This window comes from Saccoglossus kowalevskii, chromosome 9 (genome assembly GCF_978046115.1).
Source record: "Saccoglossus kowalevskii chromosome 9, keSacKowa6.1, whole genome shotgun sequence".
Lineage (NCBI taxonomy): Eukaryota > Metazoa > Hemichordata > Enteropneusta > Harrimaniidae > Saccoglossus > Saccoglossus kowalevskii.
In genome coordinates this window covers 34075075-34087448 of record NC_140649.1, presented here as the reverse complement: position 1 = coordinate 34087448, position 12374 = coordinate 34075075, and positions in this window count along the sequence as shown.

Below are 12374 nucleotides of genomic sequence, written 5' to 3'. Positions count from 1 at the left end.
TTTTATTTGTTTTCGTAATTTCTTTTTCCCTATTTCTAGGAATCCCCCCAAAAAATGCAGTTCTCCTTGCTTATCTTTATTTAAATGGCAGTTTGCTGTTTCAACAGGAAACAGACGATCACATGATTGATACATTCAAAGTCATTGTAATTCTCGGCCACGTCTTTATGAGTGATGTCGAACGAACAGCACCCTCTATAGATCTTTCCAACAAACTGAACCCGGCACTATTTTCACTTATAATATTTTTCTGTTTGTTTGTTGATTGCTTCTCTTCTCCTTGACGGGATTGCAAGACTATGGTACCTAGAGACACGTATGTTGAACACTTCCTGGAAAATCTTTTTTTTTTCTTCATCATTTCTAAGTATGAATTATTGTTATTAATTTGTCAATAAAAAACGAGGCAAGAAGGACACTAATGCCATTTTGTGGCCTTGATTGTGATTGAAAAAAAAAAACAGTAATATTTTATCCATTCCTGGGGGAGCAGGTGACACTCAGGTCCACAATCTTTTGTATTCTCTACTGCTATATAGAATTCATCCTAATTTAATTTCCCTCGTTGCCATGGTGTCAAATATAACTTGATATTGAAAATAGGCAATTTCATCTACTGTTTCAAATATTATAAATGATTGTGATAGAATAATTTCCAATAAAAGACTCTTCAATAATAAACAGGATACAAAAATTAAAATTAATTTTGATATTTCAAAACTTGTCTAGATGTATGATATTTGAAATAATGTATGACTAGTTTTCTCTTATTCGTTTTTGACAAAGCTTGTGAATGTTTTAGGACTGTTGTGCTCCAGCACCAAAGGCTCAGGAACACACGACTATCAGGATTCTTTTTGGCAGAGTTAGGCAAGTGTTGAGTTACCATGACTGTAGGGTATATATTAATTAGTTGATATCCACTGCCAGCTCCTTCTGTTATTTTAACAGAAAGTGACTGACAGACATGCAGAGTTAGGTAATGTTAGGGATCATCTCAAATTATTCCATTTTATATGCAAAAGTCAACTTTTGTCACCAATCATGAAATAAAATATGATAATTACGATTTTTTAGAAAAATCAAAAAATACAGCCATTAGGAAATTGTTTCTATTTGGTCCAAAATTAACAAAGGAATTATAGAAAAATGTAGAAAATATGCAAAAAGTTGGAGCAAAACTTTGGCAGGATAAATGCCAAGATGTTCAAACAGTTGAAAGTAATAATGAGTTCAAATTAAATAAAATTACTTTTTGAATAATATTTTTTTACTGAGCTTGAAATAAATAAAATAAAAGAATAATGAATTAAATTAGTGTTAAATGTCCTTTCAGAGACCTTTCACAATATTAATGTTGGGTACATACAATTAGAACTGAAGGGAATGCTTTTTATGGAAAGATGAGAAAAATAAATTGAAATTAATTGTTACTTAGTGACGCATCTTTCATTGTGTATGTAAGCTGCTTAGATTTTGATTTTTTTTGTAATACCTTGTAAAAATGTTTGTAATACAAGTTTCTGTTAGCCATAATTTTGGTGAAACGTCTATTTTTATTAATTTTTCCATAATTTTTGACCAAATGAACATAATTTTGGGGAAAATAAGGAAACAATTATTTTGATTATATTTCTTGTAAAGTGGCATCTAACTGTGGCACCTAAAGGATCCTAAAAAAGTTTGTGATTTGACAAAAGTGTTATTAATCCCTCATGAATATGTATGAGGTTGTTTGGACAAATGAATCAAAAACTGAGGCATATTTGTAACTGTTATGGTGTTGAAATCATTTTTAATGTCTTTGTTCAGCTTGTTAACTTCCTATCACTAAAAAGACACAAAAAAAGTATTAAACACAGTTTGATTTGATCATACCGTACTTCACCGAACTTACTTCATCATGTTCTTAACCTGAACAACATTCTGTTGTTTACGTCAGAACTATTTTTATTAAGATCTCGTAATTGTAACCAATTTTATCAGAGGGTGTACACATTTTAGGGCTATATTTTACGAAAGCCACCAAGCTTCCAGACCTCCTGTTCAATATCAGGCCAAGAAATAATATTTGTATTTCTGGTCATCACTTAGATTTTGTGAAAAGACAGACAAAATTTTTTTGACAATTTTAAAATGAATATAAAATAAAAATGTACACATTGCTCTGATTTAGGAAAATGAATTAGTACATTTTTTTCTGTGCCTAATTTATTACCTTGTTAAATATGCAAAATTTTGACGCATTAACACCAAGGTGAACTTTTGTTACTCTCACAAAATATATCTGTATAATGTTTTTCAAAAATATTGAAAGATACCAGCAGGTGATAGAAAATTAGGTCTATTTGGTCCCAATCAACAACAAAAGTTAAAAGAAATTGCAATACAATGTACTTTGTGCTGTGAATGGTATAATTGCTTTATCTAAACCCCCAACTACTATTACTTATAGTAGGGTTATAATTATGTTTAAATATTATGCATTATGAAACAAATTTAAACATTCAACAGAGGACAACTTCATCATTTGTGATTGGTTTTCTCATTTGACTTGGGAAAATTTGCAAAGGTCCCTAAATTTCTGTAGACTTTAATGAGTTTTGCAAAGTTAGGCAGAACACCACACCGTCTGATTGCCACTTTCATTCAAGTCTCCCGTTACTAATCAGTGTATGTGTCTACTATCATTTCACCTATTGTGTTGTAAAAAGAAAAAGATTGCAGCCGACTAATCCCTTACTCCCGCTGGATTTTAACGCAATCGGGATAATTTGATCTTTCTCTATTTATACTGTTATTATGTTGGCATTATTATCTATCGCGTGGTGTGATCCCTTTTGTTTCTCGTCTTTTTTGTTTGCGAACATGATTATCACGTTTTATTGACTTGTATGTGTTGTAAGTCTGCATTGTGTACGTCACACTTTTAGGAAATGAGTTTAGGTCTTGTTTTCAAACATCGATGCTGTACACGCTCATTGACTCGTACATTACTGCCAGCAGAATTTGCTGAACACGTTATTTTTTTTAGAGATGGGTTTTCACAATGCTAGTGATGTTTTTTAAGAGACAGTGTTGGCAATTATTGACGTGTAGTGCGTGGGTTAGGAGCAATGTCATTTACGTGGAAATCAGTGACTGGTCACTCGGGGAGAGTGAGTTTTACGTGAATCATATTACAGTAACCTCACTGTCGCTGTCTGATTTCATTATTGAGTCATTCAATTTCACTCACGGATTTCTGATCAAATCCAGCATTACAATACCGGCAAATCAGGCTGGTCTTCAGAACACATTTATTCATACGGCCTCGTCATGCTTCGTCAATCTCAGCACGACTAGTGAGCGCACGTCTAATCCATACAACAAGGTGTAAGACTAAAATCCATTGGTGAGCTGAATCAAAATGCCTTGAGATGTCTGGACAAACATTCGTCAATTCCATCAACCGATCCCCCTGATAGTCAACTCAATTGTGTGCCCCAATTTGGCAACATTGAAAAGCATTCTTTGGTCTGTATGATTGTAAATATCATCTCCCATTCAGATAGTGCATTAGCAGATTACATTACTGTTATAACTGACAATTTTCAAAATGTGAATTCTTATAATTTCATCTTCACGAACAAATTTCACATCGCTTGATTGATGAATTAGCCGCGGTATTCTTCTCGCGCACATTTACACATACTGTCATCTCCCCCCTACTTTATAGCGCTGGCAAGCATTTGATGGCTCAATTTTCACACTGAGGTGTGTAGCTTGTCAGTCAGGTCATATCACGCATGCTTCTTCAAGTCTGCTTAAGATCATTTTGCCACACACCCTATGTAGGTGGGACCTTTTTTTTCCTCTTAATCTCTATTTTATGTGACCCCATGGAATTGATGTGTGTACTTTCAAACCACCTCCCGATTTGACAACGTTTATATTCCATGGAATGAATAATAAAACCGATTTATTATCTCCATCCTATTTTATTAATATCTACTTTATCTTTTGTACTATAAGCGCAAAAATAAAAAATTACAGAAAATTTGTTTTTATTCATCGCTACCCATGAACATGGACATCCATTTATTTTGTCATTGCTTTGTTGAAAGAAAGAAAGAAAGTAATAAAGCCTATTTGATGGACAGGCCATGACTGACAGTTTTGGAAATGGTTAATGTTAAAATTCATGTATAAATTCAGCACGGTAACTCAACCCACAGGAAGCTACCTCCCATCCCTTTTGATTGGTTCTAATGCATACTTTGTCTCACTACCACAATGTTTTATCAGCTGGCCAAAAAGAAAAAAAAAAGCTTTTTCTTTTATTCTTGTGTTTGGCATGAAAAAGCGTCTAGCCTTACATGTCTGGATATTTCACCGTCTTTTTATCGACTGTGTTTCTTTAATTGCTCCACTTTTCCTCTTTGCTATTCCAGAATCTTAAGGTTCTCGTTCCCTACTTTTGTTTCGGCCGGATACAGCTCAATTCTCTGACTAGTCACCTGCCACGTGTGAGCACTTTGCTAAATTGTAGCATTGTTTGCATGTTCCTACAGTTAGGGAAACATACCTTTGCCATTCTCGCTTGTTTTTGTTAACCGTTTAACCCTAAGTCCCATTCTCCGCCTCTGATATTGTTTGCCCCAATGTGAAATATATTTCCTTGATTTGGACTATCCCATTTATTTGTCTTTAAATAGGGAATGGTAGGATTAATTGGGAGGGACTCACATAACCAATTTTTTGTGTGAAAATATTTGTCGAGATCCTAATCCCCCTATATTTTAGCCTGACTATTATTAATATTTTTTGTTATAGTTGATTAAAACATCGAAACTAATAATTTTACAAACATTATTGATTTGTTGTTGCAGTTATTCATCTACTTTTTTTTTTTGAAAAATTTTCAACTTAAAATTTCTTGTCTTAAAATGATCTTACGGAGTTCTGAATATTACTTTTTTGGCAGGAAGAAATGCTGCTCGTAGAAAGGTTGTGAACTCAGGTGGCTGGTTTGCTTTATTTTCTTTCAATTGTCACTTGTAATCCTGTCTGCTGGCGGAAAAGAGTTAGTTTTCCCACTGGCAAAATAGACGTTGATTAAAGTCGCATACATGATTACAAGCTTCACTCTCACCTGAATTTTCCTTGCTCGTCCACTTCATTTCTCATTGCCAACTGAATAAATTTCGTTTAGTTTGCAAGTCTGTTCTAGTTCATGAGAGGATGAGAGTATGAGAGAGGATTGGAAAATGTTACCAGTAACCCCACCCCCCCACCCCCCACCCCACTCCAACTAGAAAATTAATTTCATCTTTTTTTAGTTTTTTTTTGTCAGAATTTTAGAATATATGAGACATTCAATTTTCAGGAAAAATTAAAGCAGGTTGTCATCTGTGCACGCCCGTGAATTGAGTTCTAAGCTAAAAACACAAAGGCTTATGGGTAGACTCATATTTGTAAACAACAAAATGCTTTGGCAATCTTCGCATGTGCAGGAGATAACTCTATCGCTTTAAAAGAAAAGCAAATTTCTACATAAAAATACAAAAATGCATTAAAATTTCACCACCAGACGTTCTCACCAAAATTTTTCTGAACTTTTTTCTTATATTCTTCAATATTTCTGAAAATAAACCCTAATTTCAGAGCCAACTTTGAGTCAATTTCCAGTTATTGAAAATTTGAAAACAATTTTTGTCCCAATTTTTTGAAGGAAAGTGCAGACTATAAAATTTCTGAGCGTTTATGGGGACGGAATTTCTCGAAAGTCACTGCGACATCCTGTTGAAAGAGCTCCGGTGAAATCTTCATTACTACAATATTTTATGATTTTTTCCATTACTCGCAGAACCTATGAAAATTCATCACTAACAAAAGCATTTTACAATGAAATGACATTCAATAAAATACATTAATGTTTTGGTCATTTATAACATCAAAGTAACTTCCTTTTTTCTATTTCTTTTACAAAATGTTTTTTATTTAAAGAAAAGTGTTATTTTATCACCCAAATTTTTTTTTTATATTAGCATCAACTCCATCTGAATAAAATGTTGAAATATAATGCTTGGGGAAAAAACAAACAAATTTAATAAATTTGAAAAACAAGTTAATGTCATCTCATCACTATAAAGAGAATAATGGTTTCTATGGTGATTGTGTTTTATGGTTCGATTTTGCTGTAAGGTTTGCGTCAGTGATATGGGAGTACATGTTCGTTAAAGATAGATGTAGTAGGGAGTATTGAGTGGAATTGAGGCCACTTACTGTAGACCCCAATTAGTTTGTAGCTGTGAGAAATAATGTACGATGAGTACCATGAACATGCTAACTGTGCAGCGTGAACTGATCATTTTGTGCCAATAATGAATGTACTATGAGGTAATCTATACATGTGGTTCTATTCTATCGATCATTCTTCTATTGGAGGTGTGCTTCTAATAGAGGAAATATGGTAATCTATCTATGTACTTCTATTGGATTTGTGCTTCTAATAGAGGAAATATGGTAATCTATCCATGTGCTTCTATTGGAGGTGTGCTTCTAATAGAGGAAATATGGTAATCTATCCATGTGCTTCTATTGGAGGTGTGCTTCTAATAGAGGAAATATGGTAATATATTCATGTGTTTCCATTGGAGGTGTGCTTCTAATAGAGGGAATTTGGTAATCTATCCACATGCTTCTATTGGAGGTGTGCTTCTAATAGAGGAAATATGGTAATCTATCCATGTGCTTCTATTGGAGGTGTGCTTCTAATAGAGGAAATATGGTAATATATTCATGTGTTTCCATTGGAGGTGTGCTTCTAATAGAGGGAATTTGGTAATCTATTCATGTGCTTCTATTGGAGGTGTGCTTCTAATAGAGGAAATATGGTAATCTATCCATGTGCTTCTATTGGAGGTGTGCTTCTAATAGAGGAAATATGGTAATCTATTCATGTGCTTCTATTGGAGGTGTGCTTCTAATAGGGGAAATATGGTAATCTATTCATGTGCTTCTATTGGAGGTGTGCTTCTAATAGAGGAATTATGGTAATCTATCCACGTGCTTCTATTGGAGGTGTGCTTCTAATAGAGGAAATATGGTAATCTATCCATGTGCTTCTATTGGAGGTGTGCTTTTAATAGAGGAAATATGGTAATATATTCATGTGGTTCTATTGGAGGTGTGCTTCTAATAGAGGAAATATGGTAATCTATCCATGTGCTTCTATTGGAGGTGTGCTTCTAATAGAGGAAATTTGGTAATCTATTCATGTGGTTCTATTGGAGGTGTGCTTCTAATAGAGGAAATATGGTAATCTATCCATGTGCTTCTATTGGAGGTGTGCTTGTAATAGAGGAAATATGGTAATCTATCCATGTGCTTCTATTGGAGGTGTGCTTTTAATAGAGGAAATATGGTAATCTATTCATATGGTTCTATTGGAGGTGTGCTTCTAATAGAAGAAATATGGTAATCATCCATGTGTGATTGATGTAAAGATAACAATTTCAGTATAGGTTGTAGTTTGTGATAAATTGGCAAAATGTCCCAAGTACAGGAACTAAAATGTAGGAAGTGCAAGATGCTGACTTATTCAAATTATGAATATATCCCCACATTTTAGAAACCATACCCACTTTGGCAAAACCATGGCAAAATGATAACCCTATGTTAAATTAACTGTTCACTGAAATTCAAGTCACCTTCTCAAAATGTTATTAATATTTAACTGAACTTCGAGTTATGAGTGCTGCTCATAACTCAATGTTTGGTTAGCAGTTAATTGACGTTTGAGTTATTAAATGTGGACGTTAAACAACAAAAACAGTCTGTTACCTAAAATTTCAGTGAACATTCAATTGAAAATCAAGTTATAATTTGTGTGTAGTTTTGGAAAAGTGGGCGTGGTCTTGTTTGTAAGTTTTTCATAACACAATGTTTTCATCAGCAAGATCAATACTGCTAATTCGCAAAGTTCACGCCTTCTTGAAATGAGTTCAATGAATATTCATTTTGGTTGTCATGGTAACACCATCAATCAAAACCGTGTTTGCATTGTCGGCAAAAATCACAGACTGTTTTCAACAAGATGATAAACATTGGGTGGAAATAATCCCGCTGTCACTATCTAACGTTCATGCAATTTGATTGGTACCGACAAAAAATTGTTGGGGGAAGTGAAAAACTACATCTCTCTGTCAGGCGTGTGTTGGGTTTGGAACATCACGGAAGGCACAACTCACGCGGCCTCATCAGGCTACATGTAACTCAGCTCAAACAAAACTTTTTTATCACAACGTCAAAGCCAAAGCAAGTTATCGAAAAAAAAAGAAAGGCGGGTAAACTGCCTTTGGCGCTATATTGTTATCATGACTGTGACGGACTATTTGCTCTGCTGATAACACTTAGCAAGTTTATCTTGGGATTACCTTATTTAAATATTCAAATAAGCCGCTTAGGGTTCATTGCAATCAAGGCTAAGCAAGAGGAATTAAATACGTGGCTAATGTGTGTAGCGATTCTGTTGTAAACTCTAACCACGTTAGCTACTTGAATTATAAGTTCTATGCTCCAACTTTCTTTTCCTATGAAATTAAGCATGTGTTTGTCGGTGATATTTGTATTTAATTTGGTAACTCAGAAAAATTGCATAAGCCATCCTCAAAACTTCAGCAATATATGCTTCCCCCCTCGACAAAAGGAAAGTAACCCAAAAAACTTTAAGCAGGTGAAATGTAAAAACAGTATTTTGAATGTATGACTGTCGCAAAGATGATTTAACTATCGTAAAAATAAAATGTGCTTCTATTGGAATTGTACTTCTAAAAGAGTACGTATGTCACTTGTATTTCCAGACCCTGGCACCAGTTGAACAAAATCCCCTGCACACTTTAATCAAGATGCTTCCAAAGTCCCATATTAAGTGAATGAATTTCTGCCTGTAGTGGCTTTGTCCTTATTGAGTCTTTTGGCACACTTGCCTAAGGTAGGGTTGGTGTTCAACCCCCATAAGATTTAAACACGGGACCCAACCCGATCATTTGATGAACCCTAGAATTTCAACCAACATATTCATTCTAAGAAAAAAAAATTCTTCTTAGGTAGTATGCAGCTTAAAGAATTTACTTTACACAGATGCTTGTGTCATCTGCAAACATGTATTCCCAGTCGACTTGTCAGGAACATGAGGACTTATTCTCTTATGTTGATCCTGCTGTCAATTCACTGTAGGCTCATTATGACTCCCTCAACATCTGCAGTTTTCAGGATCAGTTGCCCTTGGAGCTGTGAACTAAAATGACCTTATTATTATATTTTCGTCGTTTCTCATGACCTGACTTTAAACACCATCAGTTAAAAGTGATAAATAAAATAAAAATAATTATATTTGTAGATCTACGATTGAGATTTTGTGAATTATATTCGTCAGCAGAAAAAAATGTTAACATTCCATTAGTTACTATCGTTACCACAGTTAATCGATATTGTTTTTGTATATATTGGTACACTTGACTAGCATCAGTCGGCACCTATAGGTAAATAAATTAAAAGCCATTGTTTCTACACATTATGGAAGTTTTAAATAGAATCAAAATAACAAAGCTAGGCTAAATTTATGCCACCAAGTTATCACAGAATAACATTGAAACTAATTACTAATTAATCAGTGTTTAAATGTGCTACACACGTATTTTCGATGACCATGCTGTCTCTGATATGCTAAGCTTGGTTTTCTTGCAAAATTCAATCATAATGTCGTCAGTAAATTGTGAACTCTCTATCTGGCCGCCTATAACAGAAAACAACAACATTCATTCTGACTAACAGCCTGCAAAAAATAAGTACATGTAAACATGTAGTAAACAAAGAATATTTATTTGAATTTGTTGAGTATAGACGATGGCAACCATCATCCTCAAAGAGTCACAGAACATCCGGTGATTCAGGTCTCATGCCACCTCCTCCACAACCGTGACACACGAAAGGCGCTAAGGCAGCCTTCTTTCACCAAGAGTCAAGCTGCCAGTTGATTCAGGTTATCAATTCTTCATGCAAGATGAATCTGCTTTTGCAACATTGTTATATGATCTTACTTCATAATGTGTTCCGTAATAACTACATGTGTTTCAATATTTACAGAAAATACTATTATTTAAAGAATTGCCAGTTATGGGTTTCAGTTCTGAATTGTTGTTTTTGGAATTCATAGTCTGATGATTATAGGCAAGGAAACTATCGAAGAATAGTCTGCAATAAAAACTTTCAGTACCAGTAATTAGTTCTTTCATAGGCTCGTAAATTTGTATATGAATTTCAAAAAATTTAGGTTTGTCTTGTGATTTGTTGATCATCTCGCAATTCATGCAAATTTTTTTAGATCTTGTGAGATCTTCATCACATAACATACCCCCTGCATGCCCTTATCTTATGAACCCTTGGGTGATATAAATGAAAACTATTTCAACAAATACAAAACTTTTCTACACTGCAAGAACAACATGACAGTTCAGATACAATCAATCCATGTACATGACCTGAAGGTATTTCATGTTATAGTTCCACCGTGTCTGAGCAGGTGGTGAATAACTAAAAAAAACGGTCACAAACCAAAAATTTTCCAATTTTACCAGCGTATTGTATATTGTCACTTACTCTAGCGGCCATTTTAAAAAATTAAATTAAATTATAGTCTGCCGGAAGTCTGAGATTTTAAAGTAGTTGTTCATTAATATCAGTGAATTGGTTTGATGTGTAAAATATCTCTTCTTAGCAGTATGAAATAGAGAATACCAGCATCTCTATCAGACAGTCGTGTTTACCAAGTGATATCACCACTTACTAGTGGACTAATTTTAAACGCACAGTCTTCCAATGCTTCTCGTCTTACAATAATGTGTATTCTGTCTCATAAAAAATTGTAATAATTTGGCTTTGCAATGGCATTTACAGTTGTTAAAAGGGTTATTGAAAAGTGACAGCTGTACAACTACACCATGAATTATATACTGCTGTACTATCGTGTGTCGTTTCCCTACACTTTTATCATTTCTTATCATATTTCAGGTTTGATAAGTTGGATTAATATTTCCGGCTCCACTGACTTTAACGGCCTTCTCTGTGTCTGTTACTTTTTACGACTATTGTCATTGCTGGTTCCTGCCTCGATCACTATCTCGTAATTTTAAAACCAAAACTAAATGTAAAATTGTCATTATTTCTGTCTCAAATGGAAATGTTGGGAGCAAATGATTTTACGCTTCTGTTGTAAAGCTGTGTAATCGTTTTTTATTGTTCATTTCAATCTGGAGCCATCAATTATCCGTATTTTGTGAATTTTTTGTGTCTGTTTCTTCAATAACTTTCTTTCTCCATTAAAATTACATGCAGTTTACATACACAATTATTATTTCATAATTTACGAGTTGTATTCTCTCCAGGGTCTATCAAGCATGGTGATTATCGCTGCTTTAAATTGCCACAAGAATAATTCAGTTAGTATGTAAATTAACCACTTTGTTCAGGGTTCGAATCAGAGGAATTGAGATATTATATTTTTGTCCAAGATTTGTTACTCGCATGAATAAAATGTACAAATAAATTTATAAATGTAGAATGAAAATTCAATGAACAAACTTAGTTTACACATTGACGAAGGGGGTGCTGAATTGTTTGATTTACGGACACCGCGTTACGAACATCATGATACAAAAAATATTATAAGTTACAATTTTTAATATTTTACAAACCACACCTACTTTTGCAAACCAAGCCCAAATTGTAACTCAGTGTTTGATTAGCATTTTACAAAACTTCGAGTTACAGCAACCTATATTTTGGTTAGGGTTGATCATCCACGTTTAGTAACTCAAACTTGAATTAACAGTTAACCGAACCTTCAGTTAAAAACAACATAGAATTTTTTGTGAATGACAGTAAAATGTCATTTATTTTTGTTAATTTTTTTTTTCTTCATGAATGCTATAAAATCCTAAAATTATGAAAATGACTTCACCAAAAATGAAACTGTATTCATGAGTAATTCACCAATATAAAGAGAACAAAATACTTTCACATGTCTCCATCTCAAGTGCCATATAACTCGTATCAATTCTAGCCCACATCTTTATTTCCTGCTGATAACATATGTTCCGACTTGTAATTCGGGAGATTTGATTTTTGCCAAACATTCTATGTTTTTTGCGTGCATTTTTATGGAAGTGTGGCTGAAACAGGTTAAAGCGAGAGGGTCGTCACCTGCGCACTCGCTGGCCCAAGCGACGATAACAACACACTCTAAAACGCAAAAGCTCATGGGTAGACGATTGTTTATAAACAATGACACGCTATGGCCATCTATCACATGCGCAGGTGACAACTCCCCC